At 38.9% G+C, this 26,334-nt stretch overlaps 1 protein-coding gene and 1 long non-coding RNA gene across 4 annotated transcripts in view; one reads left to right on the forward strand and one right to left on the reverse strand.

Annotated features, from left to right (window-relative positions):
* Nucleotides 1-501: 501 nt before the first annotated feature.
* On the reverse strand, nt 502-6,241 carry LOC122352110. The gene is made up of 3 exons (XR_006251854.1): nt 6,131-6,241; nt 4,758-4,893; nt 502-794 (listed from the first exon to the last, which is right to left on the reverse strand). It is a non-coding gene; the product is annotated as an uncharacterized LOC122352110 (long non-coding RNA).
* Nucleotides 6,242-20,732: 14,491 nt separating this feature from the next.
* The window catches only part of klf12b (Kruppel-like factor 12b), a 41,929-nt gene continuing 36,327 nt past the window's right edge, over nt 20,733-26,334 (forward strand). The window contains exon 1 of one of the 3 annotated variants that reach the window (XM_043248242.1): nt 20,733-20,863. The gene's annotated coding sequence lies outside the window, so the exon portion shown is untranslated. Of the gene's footprint in view, nt 20,864-20,900; nt 21,084-21,624; nt 21,650-26,334 lie in introns of those variants that run through there. The other 2 variants (XM_043248241.1, XM_043248243.1) reach the window with 2 other exon arrangements.

Here is a 26,334-nt window from a genome sequence, read left to right on the forward strand (position 1 = left end):
TCTTGTCTGCTCTTAAAACCAGTGGCTCCACTGATAATCAGTAACACAAAAACAACATCTTGTGGCAACAAAGAACAAATTAGCATCTCTGAATCAAAGTGGGTCATTGATAGGCATCACTGCTTCCCAAAATTCCCGACGCTGAGTGTTCCAAATCGGCGCCTCAGTACCCTCCTCTCGAGTGATGCAGATGTCCTGGCTCGAGTTACACTTGAAAGACTGAGTCATGGCTGATGCCTGGCCCCCCAATGGACTCAAAGGAACTTGGCTCAGAGATTTATGAAACCCATCCCATTCCCCACATGGAGTCGGCAGAGCTTAGAAAATATGAGAGACTTTGTTTTCCAAACTCTGACAAACTTCTAGCTCCTGATAAATTAAGATACTCAGAAACAAAAGATTGCTTTCAGACTTTTTTCTGCTGACTACCACTATGAAATTCATTCTCCTAAAATTAAGCAAAGAGAGTTGGGAGCAAAAGGCAATCTCAGAGCAGATTCAGGTAAGAAAGAAATTGTATGTTTTATTGATATGGAGCGTATGGTGATATTGATATTGGAATGTGCTAGTGGTGTAATTACCCAGGAAAAACACGAAGCTCTCAGAGCGAGCAGTCACTGTGGAATGTGGGCGGGGATTAAGATCTACTCACCAATCAGAAAGCTTATAATATTATTCCACGTCTTGTGCTCCCAAATGTTGCCAGAAGTGTTACGTAATCCAATAAAGACTTCAGACTGTATTATGGCAGTCAAATAACACAGACTGCCAGCTGTTCTCGTAACTTCTTAAACCTGAAGAGATGACAGTATGAAAGATGTGTTATATATCAACTGCATGAGTTGGGATCTAAATATGACCAAACCTTATTATTATATACAATAACACAATATGTCATAAAAAGTTACACATAATCTTTATTTAATGACACATTAAGTTGAGCAGCAGTCGTAAAATTAGATATTTGTGGTGATACAGTGTTATAGTGATACAGATTACACTCTGCTGTCATACCTTTTTTGCAACTAATCATGTTACACAACAACTGCTACCTAGTGAATGCTACTCTATGTAAGTACATATTTTGACAATGGAAACCATCTAATTCTTCTCCTGAAATCCTTGCATGTAAATTTAAACCAGGTCAGTGTGTGTTTTCTTGCTGATTCTCTCTCCTTTGTCCTCCAGAGCTCAGCAGTTCCATCGCTCACCCAGACTGCCTTGAGTCATGGCCACCACATGCTCTCATTGTCCAACTATTTTACTAACCGCAGTGAGACAGCTTTCATTTCAGTGGCTGCGGGGTCTGAAGGATACCCCGGGTCGACTACACCCAAACAGTGAGGCAAACTGTTTGGACCACAGCCCTGAGGTCAAATTAGTGGCTCAGGGGACAACTTCATTATTCATATTACACTTCGTAGAGTTTTCTTGCCTGAGTTAAGGCAACATGCTGACCTCACTCTGCTTTAATCCAGGGAACAGTGGGATTCAAGATCTGTTACAGGACTGCAATGTAAAGGAAAATGAAGGATCCAAAATCTACATAACTTATATAACATGACAATTTATTCACAGTTCGGTGTTCTTATTCTAACAGAAATAAATAAATACACACATTTTGTGAATTGAAATAAAGGATAGGAGGTAAAAAAATGACATTGTTATATTGGAAACTAACTAAAATATCTGTCTAACAAAAAAATAATGAAAGTCGTTTCTTTCTAGACTGGACTACCTAATGCGCTCACAGTAGTGACAAAACTTACTTCACAAAGTCACATCTATGTGGCTTGTTACTAAGCCCCCCCCGAAACATATCGTAGAATTATTCTACTGTCATTGAACCCAAATGATTCAAAATACAGTTTCATGGTCGCTAAGAAATATGCCACAATCTCAATTTACTTCTCATTAGGTGTGGCAAAAAGGTTCATTTTGCAGCCTGCATGGGAACAATAACTTGTGTCTGTGATGTCACTCTTGGACACAGAGGCCATGTCTCAACTCTTTACAACGACTCAGGGTCTATTAATCCTTTGCAGGAGCTCCAAATTATAGAACAAATGAAAGTAGCCGGCTCTCACCGCAGGGACAAGGATCGCCTATTTTGCTGACTCGTTAGTTGCGTTTGACATGCCTGTTTGTGCAAGAGGGAGAGCAGGAGAATATTTATTGGCTTCCAGAAGTGTGAGAGAGCCGGGTACGAGCGGCTCAAGGGTCTTGTTATCGTCCTCTTTGCCTGCGTGTACTTTTTGGGGTTTAATGAACACTCGGGCGGTCCTCGCGCTCCAATCAGACAGGAGTCTCTGCCACTTTCCGCCGCGCTCCGCCAGACTCGCCTCGGCACCGTTCGCCTCTCCTGTCCTCCAAATCAAATGAGAGGGACATGATGGCGGTGCTGAAAGGCTCAGCCGCTGAATAATTGATGCCTTGACAAGTGTGGAGTCAATTTATCCAGTGGCACACTTTGAGTGAAATTGTGTGCATGATCAGCAGCAGCAGGGGGGAAATAAGTGTTCTCCTAATTTTATTTATTTAATTCTTTTAAAGGAATTTCTGTTATGTGGCAGCATCCAAACCAGACAGCAAAAAGGTTTGTCAGAAAACCATAGTTTAGTCTCCTCTGCACTCTCAGTTGAAAGCAGCTTCAGAATAGGAGTCCAATTAACATGAAAAAGTTTCTAGTATTCGGATATCAACTGTTACACAGTATCCACTTCAAATAAGCTTAAAATTTCAGTGAAAAAAATTCATGACACACCTCTTAAATAGTTTACGTGACCATATGAAAATCAGCAGTAGCTGCATTATGCATCTAGCCACAAAATGTGACTTCTAAAGCTGTCATTTATTTTTCTTTGCTAAACGTAAACATGAGACCTCTGAGGCATATATGATATACACAAAGCAGTGAACAGGACAGCACAATCAAAACAACCTCATGGATTTCTACTTGGATAGCGCGCTAATTAACAATAACAGAAATGCCCCTGGGAATAAAGGATTTGTGCAGTCTGTCTCACTGCAAACAGATTCAGTATTATGAAAAAGTAACACGAGACAACCGTTGAGCCAGCTACATTACTCCAAAAAAATGTAGCAAGCTAAACTACCAACTACACCGGCAGAAAACAATTAGCTAAGCTAAATGCTATTGTTTTCAAGCAAGCAAAAGAGGTTGGCTATATAAAATTGGTTAAGATTATATTAAAACGGGTTAGTTCTAACTTAGTGTGTTATATTATAAATATTAGAATGTAGAATAGCAATAACAAAATGTCTCCCATGTCATGATACTCCGACACTGTAAACTGAAGTGATGACATGAACTTTGGACAATAAATCTTGTGGTTTGTATAGGTTTGTGACAGGGGTTGAGTGTTAATGAAACACATTTGGACAGAAAGTAAGCAGATATTTATATGAATATTGGGAAGAAGGGGACATTATGAAATAGGACACTGGCTGGATGTCAAAATGGAAGTGTGTTTATGAGAAAGTTTTGGCAGGAGGAAGCCAAAGCCTGGGCCAGAATGAGAATAAAACACCAATTTATGTTACTTCTGGGAGTATCCCAAGTCAAAAAATTCACTGTGGAGTCACTGGATTTCAGATTGGTGGTTCGTATTTGTAAATCTAAAGAGTCATTTAATTAATTCCATGCAACTTTTTTGGCAACTATAAAAAGGACACTGGTGTCCATTTTATGTGTTTTTTTTTTTTTTTTTTTTTACAACATTTTTAGACTCAGAATACAATAGCTGAACACCTTTTCATAATAAAAAAAATATTACAGTTATTATATTTCATTATAGTGTATATTTACTATATTTCCCATAAACAAAATTGGAATTTAAATGGAAACCATATATGGTCTCATTATTTCACATAAAAAATAACTCTTTAGCCCAAAATAATCTGCTTAATAAACTTAGCAAAACTTGTATTATTGATTTTACTGTTTTCATATCAAAAGAATCTATGAAAAAAATAAAGAATGTAAAAACTATTCCACTTAAATGCTCAAAAACAAACCTGAAAATGAGCATTTATCAATGAATGCCTGAAGATAATATCTTATCCAAACGAACTACTGTTTTCTGTGTGTAAATATTGTGCTCGAAGCTTTTATGATCCATTCTCCACCTCCTCTTCACCGTTCTGAATGTGTGCTGTAAGGAAATGTCGAAGGTGGAGAGTAAAGCCTGGCCAAAGAAAATGATTCACTGAAACACGGTATTCACTTTCAATCTATCCAGTGCCTAACAATGTGAAGGCTGCAGTGGAAGTGAGTTTGAATGTGAAGTGTTGCTATTTCTCCTCAGGCGGTGGACTGTGGCAGATGCCACGCACCTTCGCCCACTCTCCACCCACACTGGAGCAGCCGTGTACTCGGGGCAGATTCCATGTGCAAGCTGCACTCTGACAGATAAAGAAAATCACATTGACGCAGAGAGGGAGAAATGACGAGCTTCTCCTAGTGACTTAGCTCTGAATATTAGCGCTGGGTTAAATGAGTCTGAAAACCCTATCCACCAAACATGGATTGAACAGTTGTGATCGTTCCAGTCGTATCTATCACAGATTTGGTGTAGCTCGTGTACGTTTTCATAGATATTTTGTGTCGCAGTGGATTGTTCGTTAAGCTGACAGCCATTTATAGAACGCTGCCATGAAGGGTTATTGAAACATGACGTGGGTGAGGGTGTGAGTCTACGGTCTTGCATATACAGCTGTAAATCTGGTGCACTTACCTCGGCTTCATGCTGTTCCACTTGAGCTGTTTCTTTCAGTGCTTCACTGCCATTTCAGAGGATGGAAAGGGACTTATTAACTTATATGGGATGAGACAATGGGTCTGCGCTTGCTTCGTAACCCTTCTCCAACGCCCTGTGCAAGACAAATGCCATTAACATTCCATGGTCAAATGTTACAGTCCATCTAAAACAATTCTGAGCCAAAGTGCCACTCCATTGGTCAGCGAGTCTGTTTCGCTATATTTTTGGGAAATCAACATTATTTCGAGTTGTGACTCTATATTAAACTGTATTAGGCAAAAGTATTTTGAGATTAAAAAAAGCTTACGTGCTGTAATTGTTTTCCTAAACAACAATTTTTAATTAAGTTTTCTCTTAAATAAAACCAAGACTATTTTGTTCTTTTACATTTCATATACAACGTGAAATATCCAGTAAGCGGTGTTAAAAGAGCAATGTGGGTTGCCATACCAGGTGAGCTATCAAGCAAGTTTACCACGCCACAAAAATATGCATATGTAGCTGATTATGTGATGCAATTGTACAAATGTATTTGTTTACAAATCATGCATTATGCTAAAAGATTTTTTTTAGGTTATGACACAGTATAATGAAATTAAACATTAAAAATGTCCTAAATTTATTGATAATCATAATATGTGGAAATGAACAAATGTTTTTGCTGTTTTACTGCCACTTGTTTGTTTTAGAAACTTCAGTGAATATATGTATAAATGCTTTTGGAGTAATGCAAAAGTGTAGGTAGAGGCACATTTTCTAGTAAGACAGTTTTGCGAAACAAAAAAAAGTTAGATCTCAACAATGACATTTCTCAACGAATTCTTCTTATAACCACATAATCTAAGCGACTGTGTTAACGTTAATTTTATAGCTCTATGCATTTTTAGGAATTTCTTCAATTGATTTTATTTCTCTTAAAGATTTTCAGAGGAAATGTCTAAGACAAAGACCATACTTGAATTAAAGGAATATTCCGGGTTTAATACATCTTCAATAAAATGCACTTTTGGCATAATGCTGATTGCAAAAATATTTGAATGGAGCTCAAAAAATACAGGTTTTAACAGAAAATACAAATAGTTTAAAAGTATTCTTCTGTCTGCTTTTAAATCCTGACAAAATTAGCCCTATTCAACATTATAAGTGGCTCACCATAACATTGACCCCCTCCCTTTTTTTCTTTTCTTTTGGTAATCAACTTTATGCCACAAATGCTGTGGTTTGAGATTAATTTGCATTGAATCCGAAACCTTCCTCTATTGGAAAACTCCAATAAGTTTCCAAGTTGTAATCTCTGAGCAATACAAATGTCCTCTATGCAGTCTTGGACTGTCTATAAATTGCTATACCTCTCTGCTGTCCATTTTCTCCTCATGCCTCCAAGCATTAGGCCATCAGCCAGGTCTCTTTGCCTCGAAGGCAGACAGGTACACTCCTCACCTGCCCATCCAGCACTCACCTACAGCCGAACATTAGATAAAGAGACACTCTGCATTATTAATCAGGGAGTGTAGGGAGGGATAGGGTAAGGGGAAGAGAGAGTGAGATAACAAAGTGAGCAAGGCCAGCCGCACTTCTGCCTGAAATGTGACACTACGCCCAGCAGACACGCACCGTGGAGCCAAAAACACCCGCAGACTTTTCCTTCTCCTTTGTTTTCTAATTCTGTCTGCAATGAAAAAAGAAAAAAAAGGGGAGAAACAATCCCAGCCACTCCACCCTGCCAAAACCACAGGGAGATCAATACAGAACATCTGGGGATGAAGTGGACAGGGCAGCTTTTGTTTGCTGGGATCGAATCCAGTGAAATAAAGTCTTGCCGGATCTGCCCAGCTATGGTTTAGGTTGCCAGGGAGAAAAAAAAAGGTGTTCGCTTTACTGAGGGTTAAAATCCGAGAGAAAAATGGGGTAACTTGGACCAATTCCACTCAAAAGCAATGGACTGGCATTTTAGTCAGTTCAGGAGATTTCAAAGTGGTGTCGAAATGCATTGGAGCAAGTAAGTTTAAAATACAATGCTAACATTTGGGGGCGATCAAAGGTAACAATCAGAGACAGAGTGTAAAGGGCAAGCAAACAGGGTGGGGAAATATTGCTGAGGTACAAACAGATATTTAAAAGAGACTTTCAATGACTTGATATTGAATATCAAACTTGCTTAATGGTTAACAGACATTTTTGCGCAGGTTCAATAAGGAATGAAATCAATAACACCTATGGGAATCAACAATAAGGATTGTCCACACAGCCAGGGCTAGTGTGAGAGAGCGTGAGAGAGTTTGATGAAGCAATCACTTGTACTTTCAGACCAGTGCTATGTTGCCTCTAAGACTTTTGCCTCTATCCATTTTCCTTGAACATGTAAACATTTACTTCTGCATTCATGTTACATGTTCTGTTGATTTGTCACAGAACGTGTTAAAAATGACAGATCAGTTAGTAATGCCTGACATTATGTGCAAAGCAAATACCAGCAAAAGTGTGTGTTCGTGAATATTGGAAGTTAGTTTTATATTTTAACAGTTTTAAAACTGGGACCATTGGGAAAGATTAGCACATTGCTTTTTAAAAGTACATTTGCATTAACTGAGCTTATACATCCTTGTTATTTTTGTCTTTTAGTCAAAAAGTGTGATTATGAATGTATGGAGTTTAGGTAATTGTAGTTTGTCATAAAAATGGTTATTTCTCGTTTCTATGTTTCTTACTGTATGTCACAATACAGAATAAAAGAACAGCTGTTACTTTAGTTTTTGACAAAAATACGAATATTTTTAGCAAATACAAATAAAACTTTATTTTTGGTGGGGCCACTGGTAATGTTGGCGGGGGAAATAAAAATAAGAACAACTGACCTTCATTGGCAAAAAAAAGAAAAATCTCTGAAAGATGTTTTTTTATATATAGATATTAAATCTCTTAAAGATGGGTGTGTTGAAATTGCATTTCGGGTCGTTACTGACCCCTTTTTTTTTTCTACCCCACCTGGTTGCCTGCAGTCCTATAGCTCACTGATCTCTCAGTGGACTGCTAGGGCCCTAGGCACAATCATTACACTTCCAAGATGCATCGATACCCTTTTGCCAGGGTGCAGCCCCCCCCCATGGTATTTACAACAGAGGACATTAGGCGTTCCACTTCAAGGACAACAGAGAGGACCGAGGATGTTTTGGCTTACATTAATGCATGTAGCAATACAGTACCCTCCCAGTCATGCTAACATTAGCATGTAAATGGATCCATTAATTGCCCTAAAAATATTACTCAGGGAGCTAGGTGGCATTTTTAATGAAGGAGTCTTTTATATCAAAGTTTGTGCATGCTTTTAAAAAGGCCTTAACATTGGGAGAGATTAAATGTTACATGAAAAAGCAAAGCGCAATGTTTGACTAGGAAAATAGCTCTTCAGAGGAACTTTTAATGTGAATGAATGAATCACTACAAAACAGCACATTAGGAAAAAGCAGCATTACTAAACACAATGGACTGTGCTTGAGAGTGCAGCGTGACTCAACCTCTAGACAGTGGCCTTGTCCACTTCTGCGGTTCCAGCATATGCTAATCTAACGCACACTATGCAATCACATTCTCTGAAAGTTCATTACTACAAAACCATTAGGTTCAATGGCAAGACCCTCATTCTCAATATCCCTCTGAAATTGCTAGTGCATGCTGGACTGCAAAAGCTGCATGCTATGTGTGGAAGACTGAAACTCAGGTAACGAACCCTTTGAATGCCGCAGTGCTATAGTTGCAGGGAAACTAATTGGTAGAGAGCAGTGGGGCACTCATTTGAACACGCTGCTGGGTAAATGTAGTGCAATCGGCTGTGAAGGGTAAATCAATGCCCTACAACGACAGAGCCCAGGCAAGTTCTAACAAGGATCCTATTGATTATGAGAGCCACACCTTGAGTGTTTGCAACAAATGGACTACATACAGGGCTTCAAGTATAAGACGAACACAGAGAGAGTGAGCAGCTCTGACACATTAAACTGTAGTGCACCTAGTGCAGGTAATGGGAGTTCAAATGTAGCTCCTAAGATTTCCTGATTCTTTTCTCTCCCTAGCTCTCTGGAAATAAGTAAAGGCATCATTCAAACCGAGAGTCATGTTAAAGCTATTCTTTTTCTTTGTGGTCTTTCTGTAACTCAAACAGTCAAGCATGGCATTATCTAACAACACTAGGATCATGGGTTTGATTCCAAGGTAAAGCAAACTAACAAAATAGTAAATGTATAAATGAGTAAAACTCAAGTTGTATTGCTTTGAGAACCAAATGCATATGTAAAATTAAAAGTCTAAACCAACAAAAGCGTTACCCTTTCAAAAAAACTACTCCACAATCCTGTCTTACAATTACATAAAAATAACTATAACCTCCTCAAAGTATATAAATGAATTAATCAGATTCTTATAGAGTAATCCGATTCCTTTTTAAGTATTGGAATTAGTTCTTCGTCCACCTTGTCCACAAATCTTATATAAGCTCTGATAAATTAGATTTAGCCTATTCAACCATTTAGGCTACATATGCAACAGATTGAGAGAAATCTGAGAGAAATATTTCCCCTGACAATATTTCAGCAAACAAATTGCGTATCCGTATTTTCTGTGGAGTGTTTACAAATACAACTTGAATGCCTCATTCAACAGGGAGTCGGTTCTTTTCAACGAATCGGTCAAACTATCGCAATCAGTTCACGAATCATTCGAAAAGGTCAGTCACCACGCAGTTGTTTGGCGCGGTTTCTCAGTCGAACACAAATCGATAACAGCAAAAATAACGTTACAAATAAGTAACACTGGATGAAGTGGATGTTTACCTACAATCATCTGAAACAATTACATGCTGACGTTTGTTAGCGTGCAGCTTGTCACTCCCTCCGTACTAAAGGTAAATACATTTTTAGCACGTAATATCAGAGTACTAGCTCTAAATGGATGCACTTTACTAGTAAATTCGCGTGAAAATATTTTGGGGCTTTTACCTTGTAAATACCATTAATGTATGAATTGTAATAAAGGTCCCATGGTATTGTCACCTCACAAACCTGCATAAGCCTAAAAAATGTCTTTTTTGAAAAAAAGTCTTTTATGCTCAGTTAGGTCCTTGACAAATACAGTAAACAACAACAACAAAAAAACATTTATAATGGCATTGTGTTTGTACAAATTAACGAACTTTATAATTAATAAAAATTAATAATTTGTATTTTTTAGTGGAATAATATTGGTTTTGATCAAATAAATGCAACCTTGGTGATCATAAGAGACTTCAAAGGAGATTTCAAACGCATAATATCATTGAGTTAGGTGTTTATATAGTTATGCATTGCAAGAATCCAGTGGCGTGCTTTTTTGCTTATTTACCCAGCATTTTTGTTAATGTCGTGTTTCCACTGTTTGCTGTACATTTTTATTTCTGTGGGTGTGTGCCTTTTCTAGTGTGCCAAACGTGGCAGGACCACCCAGTGGTGCCCAGGGGGGGGTCTTATAGGGTTTATCTTCAAGCTCTTGTATGCTCCTTTGTCTCTGTTGCGTTTCGTTTTTTTTTTCGTAATTTATGCTTTTCCTTAAAAAATAAAACGAAAACTGTCCTCCTTTAGCGAAAGGATCCAACGATTGGTAGAGTTGTGAGAGTGTATGAATGAGTGCTCGATCTGCTTCTGCCATCTGCCTCTCAGTTCGTGCTTCACCCGGGGTGTCCCCACGGGAGATGTGTGGTGGATAAGTTATTCAATTAGAGGTGCATTATTGGGTCGACCACATCAGTGCTCTGAGTTGATGATGTTGTGATTACCCTGGTCTGCATTCCTCTGCCCCACCACAGTGTAGTACACCCTGCTTCAGAGAAAGGAGGGAGGACACGGAAGAGAGAGAAAGGATGAGATGGAGGGGGAGCCAGTGAAGGAAGGGAGGGAGGGAGACATGGATAGAGTGAAATGGAGGTCTATCAGAAATGCCTGACTGGTTTCAAATGAACCTCCTAACCACCTCGGTCCCTGGCCACATTCAGCCGCTCTGATTGACGGTGGGGGCCGGCAGCAGTTTGCTACCACTTTATCAGACTATAATATTCCTGCCTTTGCCTTTGAAAAATACATTCAGGTCTGAGAAGTACTTTGGATCATTGTTGCCAAAGATTTCTTGACAGTTCTCAGTGCGATATGTCACTCTGAAACATTTTTTTTATTTTCTGCTTTGACATTTGTTCCTTTGCACTGTCATTTTGGATCAGCAATGTCACATCTGAGCAACCCAGGGGAAATATTTATTGCTCAGAGGGGTTCCTCTTTAAGGGCTCAGGAGACTTAATCGAGGTCTTGGTTAGGTTTCTTTTAAGTGTCATGTTTGTCTCTAAGAAAAATGAGACTCAAATGTGAAATAAATAAATCTACAAATAAAATTAATGCGAATATCACAGTTCAGATAATTTGGTCTTTAAAGATTTTGAATTCACTGACTTTTGATTGCAGACGTATCTTAGCAAATCAGAGCAGTGTTTGTTACATTTTTCTGTTTATTATTGAAATATCTGTGTTTGAAAGATCATTGTTGATCAAGATGTATGAGGATTACTAGGGTCTTTTTTCTCATGAGCAGGGGATGTAAGCACTCGACTCAATTTGCAATTGATTAAATTTATTGTTAGGAGAAACAGTTATAGATCCTATTTGTAATTTTTCTTTATTATGAGTTTGCAGTATCGGGCTGGAAATCAATAGTGTCACATTTGTTTTAAGAACCGCTCAGGTGAACATTAAGAGCAACAAGAGCTCTGAACCTTATTGTTCATAGGTTGCTCTTTCAGGGCTCAGGAGATCTAATTTATATTTGTTCAGTGCTTAGTTATGTTCATTTTAATTATTCTAAATTATGTTTCACTCAAAATTTCTTAGTAGGCGCTAAAATAGACCAATGTTTACATGCATGTGAACATAATATAGAGCTATAAAAATATTGTAAATGACACTCACAATGTATACTCTTTGTAAACAGAGAAAGATTTGGCAGTGTTAGAAAAAGAAGTAATAATGCTAATAATAAAGTAAAAAAACTTATTGCAAAACGTGACACTTTTGTAGTGCAGGTTTGAAGTTGAATGTCAATGTTGTTAATGGTTTAGTAGAACATCACAGCCAATCAGAACACTGAACACTGGTCATTTCTGTTCAGGATACACTCAGGCCACCACATGCCCAGGTGACAGCGAGGACATGAGGCTGGACGCTCTCTCTCCCCCTGTGCATATAAGCGTGTCGAGAAGCTTCAGAGGGTTACGGCGAGCTCCTGCCAGGAAAGGCTGGCTTTGGTTCCCACAGCCAGTCCCCAGATGCCCAGAGCGAAGAGGGCAGGGTGCCTCATCTGCTGTGCAGAGAATACAAATAGGTCAGTCAGTGTTGTAGAGGAGGGGCGGCCCTGGTCAGGAAGCCCTGCCAGATGAATTCCTCCATCAGACTTGATGGTGAGGGCCATCTGCTGCAAATGTGGGGGAAGTCAAGCACGAGGTTGGGCGATGTCTCCTGTTAGCCTATCACACAGGAAAGGGAGGAGGCTGGGTGGGTGGTAGTGAGAAAGACGAGTAAAGGAGCTTGTGAGCAAGGTGCACACATGTCAATCAAATAGTTAGAGCGCTGTGACGTTCAAAAGATTCTCCATCGTTGTGAGATCTCACAGAAAAGCGAGCTAAATAATAGGCAATTTAGAGAAAATGTTCATGGGTTTTTCAGAATAGTGTGAATAATTGAGGTATACACACGCACAACCACGCTGAAAGATAATTAAACATAGAGGTGGGCGAAACGGGTAGAATGATGTCATGGGCTGCAAGTGATCCGGTGTTTTTAGGCTTGTGAAGCTAAGTCATATGTAACTTGATGAAACACATTGCTTGTGCTTATTCTGCTATTGTCTTAATGTGATTTTTTTTTTGCATTTTTATACGAATGATCAGTTTTGAAGAAAATGTGATTGCGCATAGTCTAAAATGAGGTCTGATGCTAAATGACGCTGGCTTAAGATCAGTGGACAATGTGAAAATGTGCTTTTCCTTTGAGATGTCATACTTAATGTAGCAGCATCATGATTTGTTTTTGGGTGCTGCCATGGCTATTCCAGTTATATAAAGGAAATTGAAGCTATTGAGAAAGTTAAAATGAACTTGTATGAGAGTAACCAAATATAAATAAATAAAAGAATAAAACATTTAGTTTAAAATAGAAACATTATTTTTTGTTTCCCTGTACCACAAAACTAGTGTTTAAAGTTGCACATATATATTTATTTATATATAATTATATAGTAATATGCATTGCTAAGATGTATTGGACAAAATAAAATTTTCTTTCTTTTTTTCACCATCAGATTCCATATTTTTTTAAATAGTTGTATCTTGGCCAAATATTGACCTATCCTAACAAAGCAGACATAAGTGGAAAGCTTATTTATTCAGCTCTCAGAAGTTGTACGAATATCAGTTTCTAAAAATGTACCCTTATGACTGGTTTTATGGTCCAGGGTGACATATCTGAATCACATTTTAGAACTCTTTTCTAAGTGGTTTTCAGAAAAGCAGTGGCTGTCCTGTCTCCCTCAACCTAACTCCCTCAATTTAACTTGTCAACTCACTAGAGGCTTTAAAACCTGTAGCATGCCAGTAAAGGTAAAGGCTTGTGAGAAAATGCTATGCATGTCAGGTCTGTGCCATGTTCAGCAACGGCAGCTCTTAAAGTAATAGTAGACAAAATAATCTAATAATCCAGTGGCTGTGATTTTGGTTAGTGAATGAAAAAAAAGGAAATCAAAAACTTTTGTAACTTAAGAATTCATCTATATTTCATATATTTCATCTATGTTTTATTTCTTTATTCAATTTCTGTAAATTTCCTACTTTGTACTTTTGCTCAAGGGCAAAATTTATAGTTTTTTTTTGTCTGTATATAAATATAAGTATAGGCGCATTTTATATTCTATGTATGAAGTACATTTGTAATGTATTTTTGAGACAAAAATAGTGAGTGTCACGTTATTGACCCAAAATGACCTTGTATGAGATCTTAACTAAATGCCAAGAAAGAGCTTGTGGAAAAAGAATATTTAAGGCTTACCATAACAATGTCCTCATAAACTCACTGTTCTTGCGTGAGTGGGAAGCCTTACATCCAGTTTTGGACCTCTCTTGTGGAAATTCCTGATATGACAAATTGTGTTTAATCAGAATGTAAAAATAGAAATGGTTTGGTTGTGATGTAATCTAATTGTAATATTCTTTATAGCAATTCACCCCAGGCTTGGCCACATGCACCTCTTCGAGTGTTTGATTTACGTTGGCAATAAATCAAATCCCACTCCTGATTAAGTTCGGTAAAATCCAACTAAAAATAAGCAGCTTTGAGTGACTTGCCCTGGTCAGTATCATAAAGTCAAAACAGCCTTCACCAATATGAGACATTCCAGGGTTTTACAGTGATATCGGTTTTCCTGTTTTACACCCGTGCCGAGTTAAAGACACAAAAAGCTGATGAAAATACAGGAAATAGACCCAGTCAGAGTCAAGGGTTTTGTGGCTTGTGGAATTCTAACCCTTGCCAAAATGTAAATATACATGATCTGGATTATAAGGTTTGGCTCATACACTATGCAAGAAATTTAGTAAAAATCAGAATGTGCGCAGAACGCTGCAAGCATGCATGTGGAGCAGTCAGTCCCTCCTGATTGTAAATATGTAGTGTTCGAGTAAACAGCACTCACTCACGGCTATTGATTTGAGGTGTTTGCTGAAAGATAAAGCTTGTCTGCACTTCTCGTTAAAGTTAGATGTTTGCATACCCAATTCTGTCTCAATGTTGTTCCTTCATGTTAACGCAGAACGCTAGCGCTCGTAATTACCCCTAACTCTTCTGACAAATGCATTTCTCGTAATTTCTCTTCCAATTTCCCACTTGCAACATAAATTAATCATATTACAATTGAACGAGCTGTCTGCTAAATATGCTCATTTTTTTCCCTCCGTTTCACCGTTGCTTTGCAACACATCCGTCTCTATGATTATTTCAACTGGTGCCAGCAAATGACTGTGACCTCTTTAATTTGGCCTGTGATGAGGGCCCCTCCAATTCTCCACAGTCCCCTTTTAAAGCACAAAAAAGTAGAGAGTGAAAGCAATGTTGTTGCCATGGCTACCTGCTGGCAGCCTCCTCCGTGTACCGAAAGCCCCCACAATGAACAGCACTGGCTGTTCCCAACCCTGAGCCTGGGTGGGAGGGGTGGAGCTGCTTGGAAACAAGGGGAGGTCTCTCTTCAACTAAACCAAGGCTGCTGGCTGGGGAAAGAGCAACAAAAGGTTCAACACAAACCCAATGCTCTCCTTGTGTCCATGTGGCTGGGTGATGGGTGCGCTCTGTGTACAGTATTTGGCCCTTCAGATGAGGCCAGGGGCTGTTATCTTTCCTTATGACGGATTGATTAGCATTACATTTGCATTCAGCTCTGCTGAAACTAAATGAATTCTTATTAAGATTACCCATATAGCAAATATAGTTGAATTGTGGTGTTTGTGTTAAAACCATAGTAACAGCAAGTTATAATGGGTATTTTTACAGTAAGTGTTACTATAGCGAAATCATGGTAAATAAGGGAAGAGTAGGGTTTATATGATGATATTTGACATTGTCTTTGCTAAAACATACTGTACATACCTGCATACATAGGCATTGGACTTCTATGGCAACATCCTAACTGTCATGTGACTAATTTGAAATACTGTACATAGGCATCTAATCTGCATGTTTATGCCAGTAGCACAAAAAAACACCTCACATTTGATTGCAGTAGAGTTTAATTTTAGCATGTTGCTATCTAATAGTGTGAAGTTCTACAAAAATCTAACAAAATATATATATATATATATATTGGGTAAAAATCAATACAGCACTTGATCAAAATATGCTATTTTTTATTGGTGCTACATGACTGTGAAAACAGAAAAAGAGCTGTGACGTTTCTTTTGACTTCATTACTCATAATGCACTTTTGATTTTGGTTTTGCCCCTTTGTTGATCTAATCTTGAGTCTGTGGATCTGTCCTGGATCTGTCTTATCATATTAAAAAGTACACATTTCTTATATGCATATACTGCTGACGTGGTAACAATGCAATGCTAGTTGAAAATTGGCACTCATCTTGGAACTTAAAATTCCAAGGAATCTGATCTGATGTGGAGTTTCACATAAGGGCAGAAGATTTCGCAACAGGTTCTAGTTGGTCACATGGGCTCTCCGGGTTGTCCAACAGAAAACTGCTTGGTTTTAAGGGTACTTTTGTGGAAGCTATTGGCGCAAGATGAAGGACCTTTTTTTGCCCGTGAAAATTTGCCATGACCGTACATTTGGTATTGAATGAAATATCACATTAAATAGATATAGTATGTTTCTCTCACTTGTGTTGCTATGTTGGATTTTTAAGTCTGTCACAGTGCATTCTGGAAATGGCATGTCTGTGGAGTACGTAAGTAATCCTGTCTAAGAATATGACTAAAACAAGGAGACACAATACCATTGTTTACCTTTTAGAACAATAAAGTTAGTGAGCATTACTGTGATGCCTTAAAATGCTGCCTCATGGACAGTCCAATAGGTTTCGGTAACAAAGCATTCACCTCAACCCTTTCTGCTTAACTGTGAAACTTGCAAAATGTAGAGGAAAATGTGTGAATGACTATATAATTATTTATTAATGAAGTTAGGTAGTCGTATCTACGCCCATGGCTCATGCTCAGGTGACTTTGGTAACAGTTTGCTGGGGGTTAAATGTCAGCCCCGCCTTTGCTAAGTCAGACCCAGTGAGGGAAAATGATCCAGGTAATGGATCTGAGCGGAGATCACATAATACCCAGCCTGCAGTCTGAGAACACATCGCTCTCGCTTGATACTTTCACAGCTGTCCTTTACAAAGCTCCGTTTCTCCAGTCGTTTTGTGTGTTTGTGCGTGTCCACAAACATCAGCAGTGATCTATATGTTTTTGTGTGAGTCTGTGTGTTGGCAGTTGCCCACAGAGTGCACACTTCTTCCTTCTGCAGATGCAGTTGCTATTGGACACAGAAGAGGTAGTGGTGGTGTTTAAGCAGCCGCCCCCGCTCCTGCCCCTGCCTCTGCTTCTGCCCCGCGGTGATGTGCTGACCTTGGACACTGCACATAGATGCAGACCCGATTCAGACCCTGCAGCCACACCAGCCAGAGCCCCGTCTTTACAGCCAGGGTCTGTGCAGGTGGACACACACACACACACACAAACACACACACCGCTTCCTGAAGAGCCCTGGCCCCCGAGCATGCACATGTCGTGTGCTTCTGAACTCCACACTGAAGAACGTTTACTGGAATAATACACTTGTTAGCTAGAAAAAGACCGCTTGGTTCAGCACAGAGTATTAAATCCGTCTTTATACTAGTTAAAGAAATAAAACCGTTGACCCCAAGTCCCTGATCACGTTTTTACTGCCCTTCTGTGCTCTGTGGTCCTTTCTTGGCTTTTGAAAATGGGTGGAAATTTCACAGTAAACCATCCATAACATCTGAAAGAACTGAATGTCTGCATGTTCTGAAAAGAAAAAAACAAAAGTGCTAGGGTGGTTGCCAGGCCTTTGCTATGCGGTTGCTAGGCTGTTCTCGAAGGTTGCTAAGTGGACCAAGTCAAAAAAGGCACAAGTCTCTATGATTTTCTGGTTGCTAGATACAGCTTAGCTCCCCCTTCAGTGTTAGTGTTTAGGACTTTTCACTTGGATTATTTTCTGGCAGGCTAAAATCATGGATCCCGTCATTTTGAAAAGAGGCTGCACACCTCTCCTTTAAATAATACTTAATTTGAAGCATCATTTACATTTGCAGTGAGCAGTAATAATTTGAGCAATAATAATGCTGGCATCAGCTATTTGAAGATATATGCATTTCTGTTATAGATACATTTGAGACTAAACTTGAGTTGAATTGGCATGTCATTGAGGAAACGCAAGGTTCCTCCCAGAATTGTAGCAAACTGTTTATCACGCTTAAGAGATCAGAGCCTGTACAAATGAAGTGACCAGACAACATGGAGGAACACCCTGTCACTACAGACTTGTCTTTCTCAGATCTTCTGGCTGATTTGAGCTGTGGACCTCTGAACATAACCTCACCCACAAAATTCACATACTGTTTTAATAACTGAAGCAAACTAGTTTCTTTCATTTGTATTAAACTAGAAACTGCTTATTATCTTATGCTCATACATCTTATGTTACACATGGAACAGATGATGGATCTTACAATAAAAATATAATTTTGGAATTTTAGGCATTAGTTGTTATAATGTTGATAACATGGTTTGATGGTACTTTTCAATTTTATTTGCTTTAATAAAAATTATTTAGCATTCTTCATGTGTTTTACGCTATCATGCTACTTGTTTGTAAGTTGAGTCTAAAACTCTAAAACTTGCAAAGAGCCTTGTCCATTCATTATTGGAGTGTGAGACCTAATTAGTGGGAATCTAATTTCACTTTGATTCTCTGTGACTGATTTCATTTGAAATTGAACAATGAACAGGCTTAGACTCTTAGTTATTACGCAAAAAAACACAAATCTGTTATCGTAGTGACAGTTCTCAATTATAGCTGTAAAGGACGTGCACATAATGTTGTGATATTTATATTCCAGTCAAATTTGACGGTGAAGTGCTGTGAAGTAATTCTTTTTCTTGTTCTGTGCAGAACGTGCAGGGCAGGCTCACAGACAGCGGTGAGTTACCCAGCGGGAGACGCATTTATTGCGCAGCGACAGGGTCTCTCATGCAGCCGGGAAAGCTGTATGGCTAATGCTCCATCAACACATTTCCCAGCTTCCATGCTCTGCCATAGATCGCTAAGTACTTTGTTTATTGATGGTCCACAATTGCTTTCATCAAACACTAGTTCTTCACACTAGGACATTAGGAGTTATTGTTCTGATCAGTTTTTAAGTTTTTCTTTTCTTTGCTGACTGTTAAAATGTTAAAAGGTTTACAAGATCACAAACAAAATCTCTCATGCCATTAAATTTTTTTAAGTTGTTTTTTTTAAGTTGTTTTTTTAACATGTTAAACTTGTGGCTATGTGGATCAGGGGTTGTCATGGTTACCATTCATGTCCATTTTACAGAAAAGAGCAGCTAGGATAGTCTGCTAAACATCTCCTTTTGTGTTTCACACAGAAGACAAAGTCATACAGGTTTGAGTATGATGAGAATGAATATACTGATAAACTATCCCTTTAAAATGGACCCCTAGGACATGTCCTTTTTTATTGCTGAAATAGATTAGGATTGCTGGAGGGATGACAGTCATGTCTATACTTTGGAGCAGGCAGATGGAACCATATTCTTTGTTAGCATGTAATTTATGGCTGAAGTGTAAATGTGTATATATTGGCCTACTTGGGTCTGGTTAATCTTATCACCTTACACCAACTGTTTGCCTGCTGTGTAGTTAACCGTGGTAAACACGGACATTGGAGCCCACCTAATCGCCTTGGGTCCTTTCCGTGCCACAGCTGTAATCAAGGGTGTTCACTCTTTTTCTGTCTTCCTTTCTCTCTTTCCTCTTTGCAGGGGAGCTAAGATGGGGCCATGTTCCCTGGCAGAGTTCCACGCACAGCTCACCCTCCCACTGGAACGCCTGATTCCAGTTCAGCCCTTTACAAGACATGCCAGGACCCTTTGTGTGCCAGGCTGGGCTGGGTGTGCGGGCAGAGCGGGACTGCTTCCTCGAGATGTCATTATTGCTGGGGAAATTGCCACTCTTGTCAGAAGCTGCAGCTGGGTGGTATAGCATTTCATAAAGAAGCATCAGGGCTAATCAGCATTAAAAGCATCAGCAGAGTGGTATTTCAATGGCCATTTTGTCAGACGCAAGAATACGAGTCTTTGTTTTCTCCCATGTAATTCACAATGATGATCTGGTATTGATATGTCGTATAATTATCACAGTTAAAACGGATGTGTGTTCTCCTATTCGGGAATCAATATTACATCATTATTTTCAGAAAATCTCCACTGCATTCTATTAATTTCAAATATGAAATACTTGATTTTCTTGCAACAATAGATTTATCTACCCAACTATCCAATTGCAACATGAATAAGGCAGGACAGGGTTAAGTAAACCTAAGAATTTTTCAAATCACTATCAAGCCCATCAGCATGTGTTTGTGCAGAACACAAAGTCTATCAGAGATGCAAATTAGCTCAGTTTCCTATACATTAATTAGGATTCCCAGAAGAGCGAATCTGCATCTTAGCTGCCTCTTTAATACCATGGTTGAGTTTTCACAACATTCCCATATACATGCTTACATGCACAGAAATAAATGGCTTCTGTTGAATTTTAGTAGAGATGCATCCATAATCTGAAGGAGAGCAGTGTGTGATGACTAATAGAAATTGAGCCTAAGAGCTGTGTGAGGCTGGCATTTTAGATTTTTATATTTACGTTTATATTTTCAGTTTATCACTGAAAACACTTAATACAGAAACAAAATGTTTCATGATATTTCTTTGTTAAATGTCAATGGATAATTAGGGTAGGATAATGAACCAAAATGTTTATGTTTTCAACTTACAGTACATCAAAATAATTTTTTTGCTCATAATTACCAAAAATATAATATGTAATGATAATACATATAATGTATTATAAATAATTTACTTTAAAAAAATGAATTTAATTAACAAAAATGTTTACACGCTTTCCTCCTTTAAGCTTTTTTAATTGTCCAAATTCCAAACTTACATAAAGTAGGGCACTTTTTGTGAGGAAATATACCTACTCTGTTTCTCTCTCTCTCCCTCCCTCCGTCTCCCCATCTCTCTCTCTTTCTCTTCCCCTTTAAACGAGGAGGTACTCTAGCGTTTCTCCGCTGCCTGGGCTCAGAGACATGTCGGAAACCTCCCACGAGGGGCCCCGTGTAATTCGATGCATGCTGTTAAAGCTTAGAGTATATTGTCTTCTCTTGCTTATGAAGCCTCCACCCACCGGCCCACCCTACATTTAGCGGATCATGTGACCGTGGTAAGTCATTTGCAAGTACAACAGTTCTCTGTGAGCTCCCATTCATTTCCTGAGAACTGCCCTGAGCAGCTGAGAGGAGCTGAGAGGGGAGGGAGTCTCACACACACACACACACACACACACACACACACACTCATACACACACAGAGAGAGAGAGAGAGACAGACAGAGAGGACTGTATAAGGAAGACAGTTTCTGTCGCTCTGCAGCTCCTGGTCAGGTCTGTGTATATTTTTTTCTCACTGTTCTTTTTCCTTTTCTTCTTTGAATGCCTCTGTCTTGCTTGTTTGTCTCCGCTCTGTGCATCTTGTTCAGCTGTCACTGTAGTCTTACGCCAAATGACAGGTCTGATGCTGTCCAGCCTTCTATAACAATTGCACAATGCAGGTGGCTTAAGATGTGAAATATGAGCTTGATGTCATTGTGGTTTTTTTTTCAGTTTGAAATTTATGTTGAGTGCCACATGCAATTGAAATGTGCCGTAAAGTGGTTTGAAGTGTCTCAACAGAGTTCACAAAGTATGTGTAGGATTTTAAATAGGTTGTTTAGTAAGATTGAGTTTTTTTAAACGGGCAAAGTGGTTTTTCTGGGTTAAATATTGACACGCTCTGAGAAGTGTGTGTGCGAGGGAAAGGAGGCAGAGGTCTCTAAGCGGCCACTGTTCCACTCTCGAAAAAGTTTGATCCCCCTCGTTTGGCATGCATGCATGAGCGTAAGAGAGCGCGAGCGCGTATGCGTGCGTTTGCCGATGGCACGTGCATCTCTGAAGCGATGACAGGCTTCCCGGTGAGTGGAGTTACTGCGGTGACAAACTGGGGTAGGAATCAGAGACTCAAGTGGCGGGGGAAGGACAGCGAGGGGGCGGGAGGCAAGCATTTGTATGTGTGCGCCGGGGTGTTGCATGGGTGGTGTCGTGGATGTCATCTGCTCCTCAAGGAACAGTCATTGGTATTGATGGCTGGCTGTCAGTGACGGGCTCCTGGCTTGGTGTGCCGTGTCTGTGGGCTGGCCCGTGGCTGTTCTTTTCAATTACGGCAGACCTGGCCACAACTGACAGCGAAGGCATTTGTTTCGCGGAGAGAGTGTGGTGTGGAGGTCGATGTGCATTTGTGTGTGTGTGTGCGCGCGCGCAGTGTGTGTGTGTGTACTTTGATACGGTAACTGTGTCCTCATGTGTGTGACTCTACACAGTGCAAATGTTGGTCACTCAGCCTTAAACTGTGAGGCAGCCACTGCTGCTCAAGGCTATTCTACCAGAGATGAGGTTATTTAATGCTCTTGCTGCAGTTAAGACCCTTGCTAAAGTGAGTGTATGTGTTGTCCAAAACACTAGGAAATGATACTACTGCTGCCGCTGATACTGTAGCTCATGGTGACCACATTTGGCATTTAGTGGTGCTCGGCAAGCAACAGTTCCTGTTATTATTCCTAATTCTTCTGGTTAGGCATTTGAGTGATGCCTGTGCGGCTTGTTCAGCAGAGTTGTACTAAGTGATTAGACTTATGATTTTCACCTGGCGTACCATAAAACGGGTGGGAAAAAAACCTTTAGATTTACACTGAATAAAGGATCTTTGAAGGAGCGTGTCTTTGAGGTAGTGTCTCATGTGTTGGGTCAGTAAGTAACCACCTAGCAACCACTCAGAACACCTTAGCAACTGCATAGCAACATGCTACAAGCCACTCTAAATGTCTCTAGCAACTGCCACCGAAGCCTTGGCAACCACCCAGAAAACCCTAGTGTTGTGTTGGAGACTTTTGCACAGACGTGGATCAATTTTAACATGTTCAAAATGAATTTATATGAATTTAGATGGACATCTCTTTTAAATGTATACATTTTTTTTTTAACAAATCTATTTTGTTTTAAAGTAATACTTTCCTTTACCAAGGATGTGCTCCATTGATCAAAGGCAGATCAGCATTTAGAATATCACAAAAGATGTATAAATGTTCTTTGAAACTTTGTACCAAAGTTATATACTATAATGTATTGGAAATACATTTATTTAATGCTAAATATACTACAAATCCATTTACATATTTATGTACTTTTGTATAAATGTAGCCTATATAGTCTACTTAAAGTCTGCTGGAACAACTAATTTTGTGCTTAATACACTTTAATTTTGTGGAAGCAGTGTGGGAGTCCATAACGATATACTGAAGTACACTTGATTATGCAAAAGTGAAATTATTACAAGTATAATTTAAATATTGTGCATTTAAAGACCAATTATTCATATAATAGATCATACAATATTCATGAATAATGGCATAAGTCACATTTTATGCTTCTCAAGAAATGTGTATTAAGCACAAGTAGTACAGTTTTAAAAACTAATTATTCTGAAATAAATTAAGTAAATCGAATTGAAAATATTACTTTTTTACTAGGGTATTCATCCAAAATCTTAAAAAAGTCTATCTTAGTTAAAAAATATAAAGCAGTGCAACTGTTTTCAACATTGATAATAAAAAGGAGTGTTTTTGAGCACTAGACCAGCATATTAGAATGATTTCTGAAGGATCATGTCACACTAAAGACGGCTTCGCCATCACAGGGATGGATTATATTTGAACATTTTTCAAATATAAAAGAGTGATTTTTAAATGCTAATAAAACTTCACAGTATTACTGATTTCACAGAATGTTTGATAATATAAATGCAGATTGGTCAGCAAAAAAACTGAATACAAATGTCTCACCAACCCTAAACTTTTGAGTATTGTTTACCGATATGTTTAGAGCATGTTAGATACACACTGATAAAAATCCAACCTTTAATTTGATTCATTGACTTTGTGAAGTATATTTGTTTGACTCTATGGCCCCTATCAGAAGAGTATTGGAGGATTTTATCCGTGGCTCCCAGATAGTGATCAGCCAGATAGGGGGCTCAATAATGGGACCCAATAATCAGTACAGCGTATCTGCTTATCACCTCTGCTTTATGTGGTGCTGGAGGATTCCATTAAAGCGGTCTCCAGCCACACGACTGGACCATGCTGGTCATGCGGATGGGGAATTAAGGGTTAGTGCCCTTCTGCTCGGAGGAGCTTCACACAGGTGGGCTGGGGATAGTGAATTATTGATGGGACTCGCCTGAGACCGGACACCTTGCCGAAGGGATTATCTGGGAAATCCTCGAAAGATACCCCCAGAGCTTCAGCCCAGGAAGTGGGCAAGATTCCGTCCCAAACCGGCCCCATCTGTCCCAGGCTCAACCCAGGGGACTCAGGAATGCCCCTGTGGTCTACATAGTTGTCGGCCCCAGCTGATCAAATGCTCAGCTTTGCCCTCAATCCTGCTTTGGTGACAAACAGCTAAAGAGCACAGAACATTGGGAGCGCGGACATGTTGAGTTAATGTTGGGTCTGTCACCGGTCCTGTCTGGCGGCACAGAGGGCGTGTCGTTTTAATGATACCCTTCACTGCACTGACGGATCCAGGTGTGTGTTCTGTGTTGCCAGAATAAGCTGAATGATTTCTGTGGTGCATAGTATGAAAAATAATTTGTCATTCCTTATTGTATCATGACATACAATATGTGCTTGCGCTGAGGCTGGCTTCATGCATGTCAGTGAGTAAACTGAAGCATGTGACAGAGACAGAGTGTGTCCTTCAATTGAATAATGACTCACAAATGTTTGCAAACGCAGAAAGGAATGTTATGATTGTTTGGTAATACAGAAGGGATATGGATGCCTCTACTTGTTCACATATACTTTCTATTTAATGTATACAAAAATGATGATCTGAGATTATCATGAGTATTTTATTTTACACCTTAAACGGTTCATTTCAGTTTAGTTTATTTTTCATCGATGTATTGTATTGTTACGATCATGCATTTCTTTATGATTTCTTTTTTTTATCATTAATAGGTCACGTTCTGTTTAATGTATGCTCTACAATGGGTACAATCTGAGATTATCAACAATATTTATTTATTGAAAATATGACACATTTACCATGTGATGTTTGTAAGGATATACAATATTCTTAATTATATAGTAATTATAAAATAGAATATATAATATTCTTAGAAATATATATAAATTTTTTATCAAATGGCGAAACATCAAATGGAAAATGGCCTGAAATTGTTAGCGCTTCGTGTTTAAAAGAAGTACATTACAAAACAAATTAATTATTTTTATTATTATTATTGTTATTAATAATATTACTATAAATAATTAAAAAATAATTTAATGAATAAAAAATGCAAATAAATGAAATGTATATTTATTTATCTGCATACTTTAATTTATGTAAATTTCATTGAACAATTTCAGGCCATTGTTTTTATTGTGCATGTTTTTAGCAAAAGAAAGCATTTAAGATTATGATCATAAATGTATTTATTTTTTCATTTATTTTCCATTGGACAAAATGGACAATTCGAGGTTATCATAGCAATTCTTTAACAGTGTCTGTGATTAGCGGCCATACAGTAAAGACCCAACAGAAGAGTAGGGAAAAGAAGGAATTATGGGTAACTACAGTACGTGAGTCTGATGATCTCTCTCTTCCTCCTCATTTCAACATTTTGCTAAGCTGACAAAATGTTCTAGTGCGTGTCCTCTGGTGTGTTCAACCCTTGACCCTGGTGTCCAGCCCTGGTTTGTTTACTGAAGCTGTGTGTGGTGAGGGGGGGAGGGATGATTGTTGAACACTCTGACACAGAAAGCAAGATGTGGAATTCTGCATCTACTTCAAGTACACAAATGATTCACGACAACTGTCACTATTCAGTTTCAGTAACTCCGTACATACCCCACACTCTTTATTTCTCTCATGTCTTTATAGGAATATCTGTGAGATGTATTTACATGTTTTTATTTTTTTAGTAATTAGACATGGTATTGCTCTGCCTGACAATAAGAGAAATCAAAGACGACCAGACCTGCGCCGTACACTATCTATGTGCTGTTCTCTGCTTGTCGTCATGACAACACCGTTAGCGCACCTAGCTGCCGTCCCTTAACCTGAGATGACTTTTGGGAACTTAATGGAAAAAAAATTGATTTAGTATAATCCCTCAAAGCATAACAATACGTTAAGGATTTGCTTTGACTTATATTTTTTTAAATTGGTCAGTCAGACTCAGAAACCATCGGTAGGACGTTCTGAGATGCATGAACTTTGTTAGCAGTTGTAGGTCCGGCGATTGGGGGGTTGAGAAATTATGCAAACAACATATGGAGTCAATTATGATCCAAAGGCAAAGCACAGCATGCATGGCTCAGCTTTGAGAGACTCAAACGTAAGTCCATCTCATATAGTATAACTTACTTCTGGCGACTTATTCAAACACGTACCTGGCGCCCAGTGTTGGATATTAGCAGAAAACTTGGAAAAGTAAACTGAAAAACAGACGCTGCATGTGAAGCATGAATATAAACCCAGCTGCTTATTCTATTAAGTGAAGCTCTGGGTGCCAGAATAGGATTTTATTTTATTATAA

The sequence above is a fragment of the Puntigrus tetrazona genome, chromosome 9 (assembly GCF_018831695.1).
Source record: "Puntigrus tetrazona isolate hp1 chromosome 9, ASM1883169v1, whole genome shotgun sequence".
Classification (NCBI taxonomy): domain Eukaryota; kingdom Metazoa; phylum Chordata; class Actinopteri; order Cypriniformes; family Cyprinidae; genus Puntigrus; species Puntigrus tetrazona.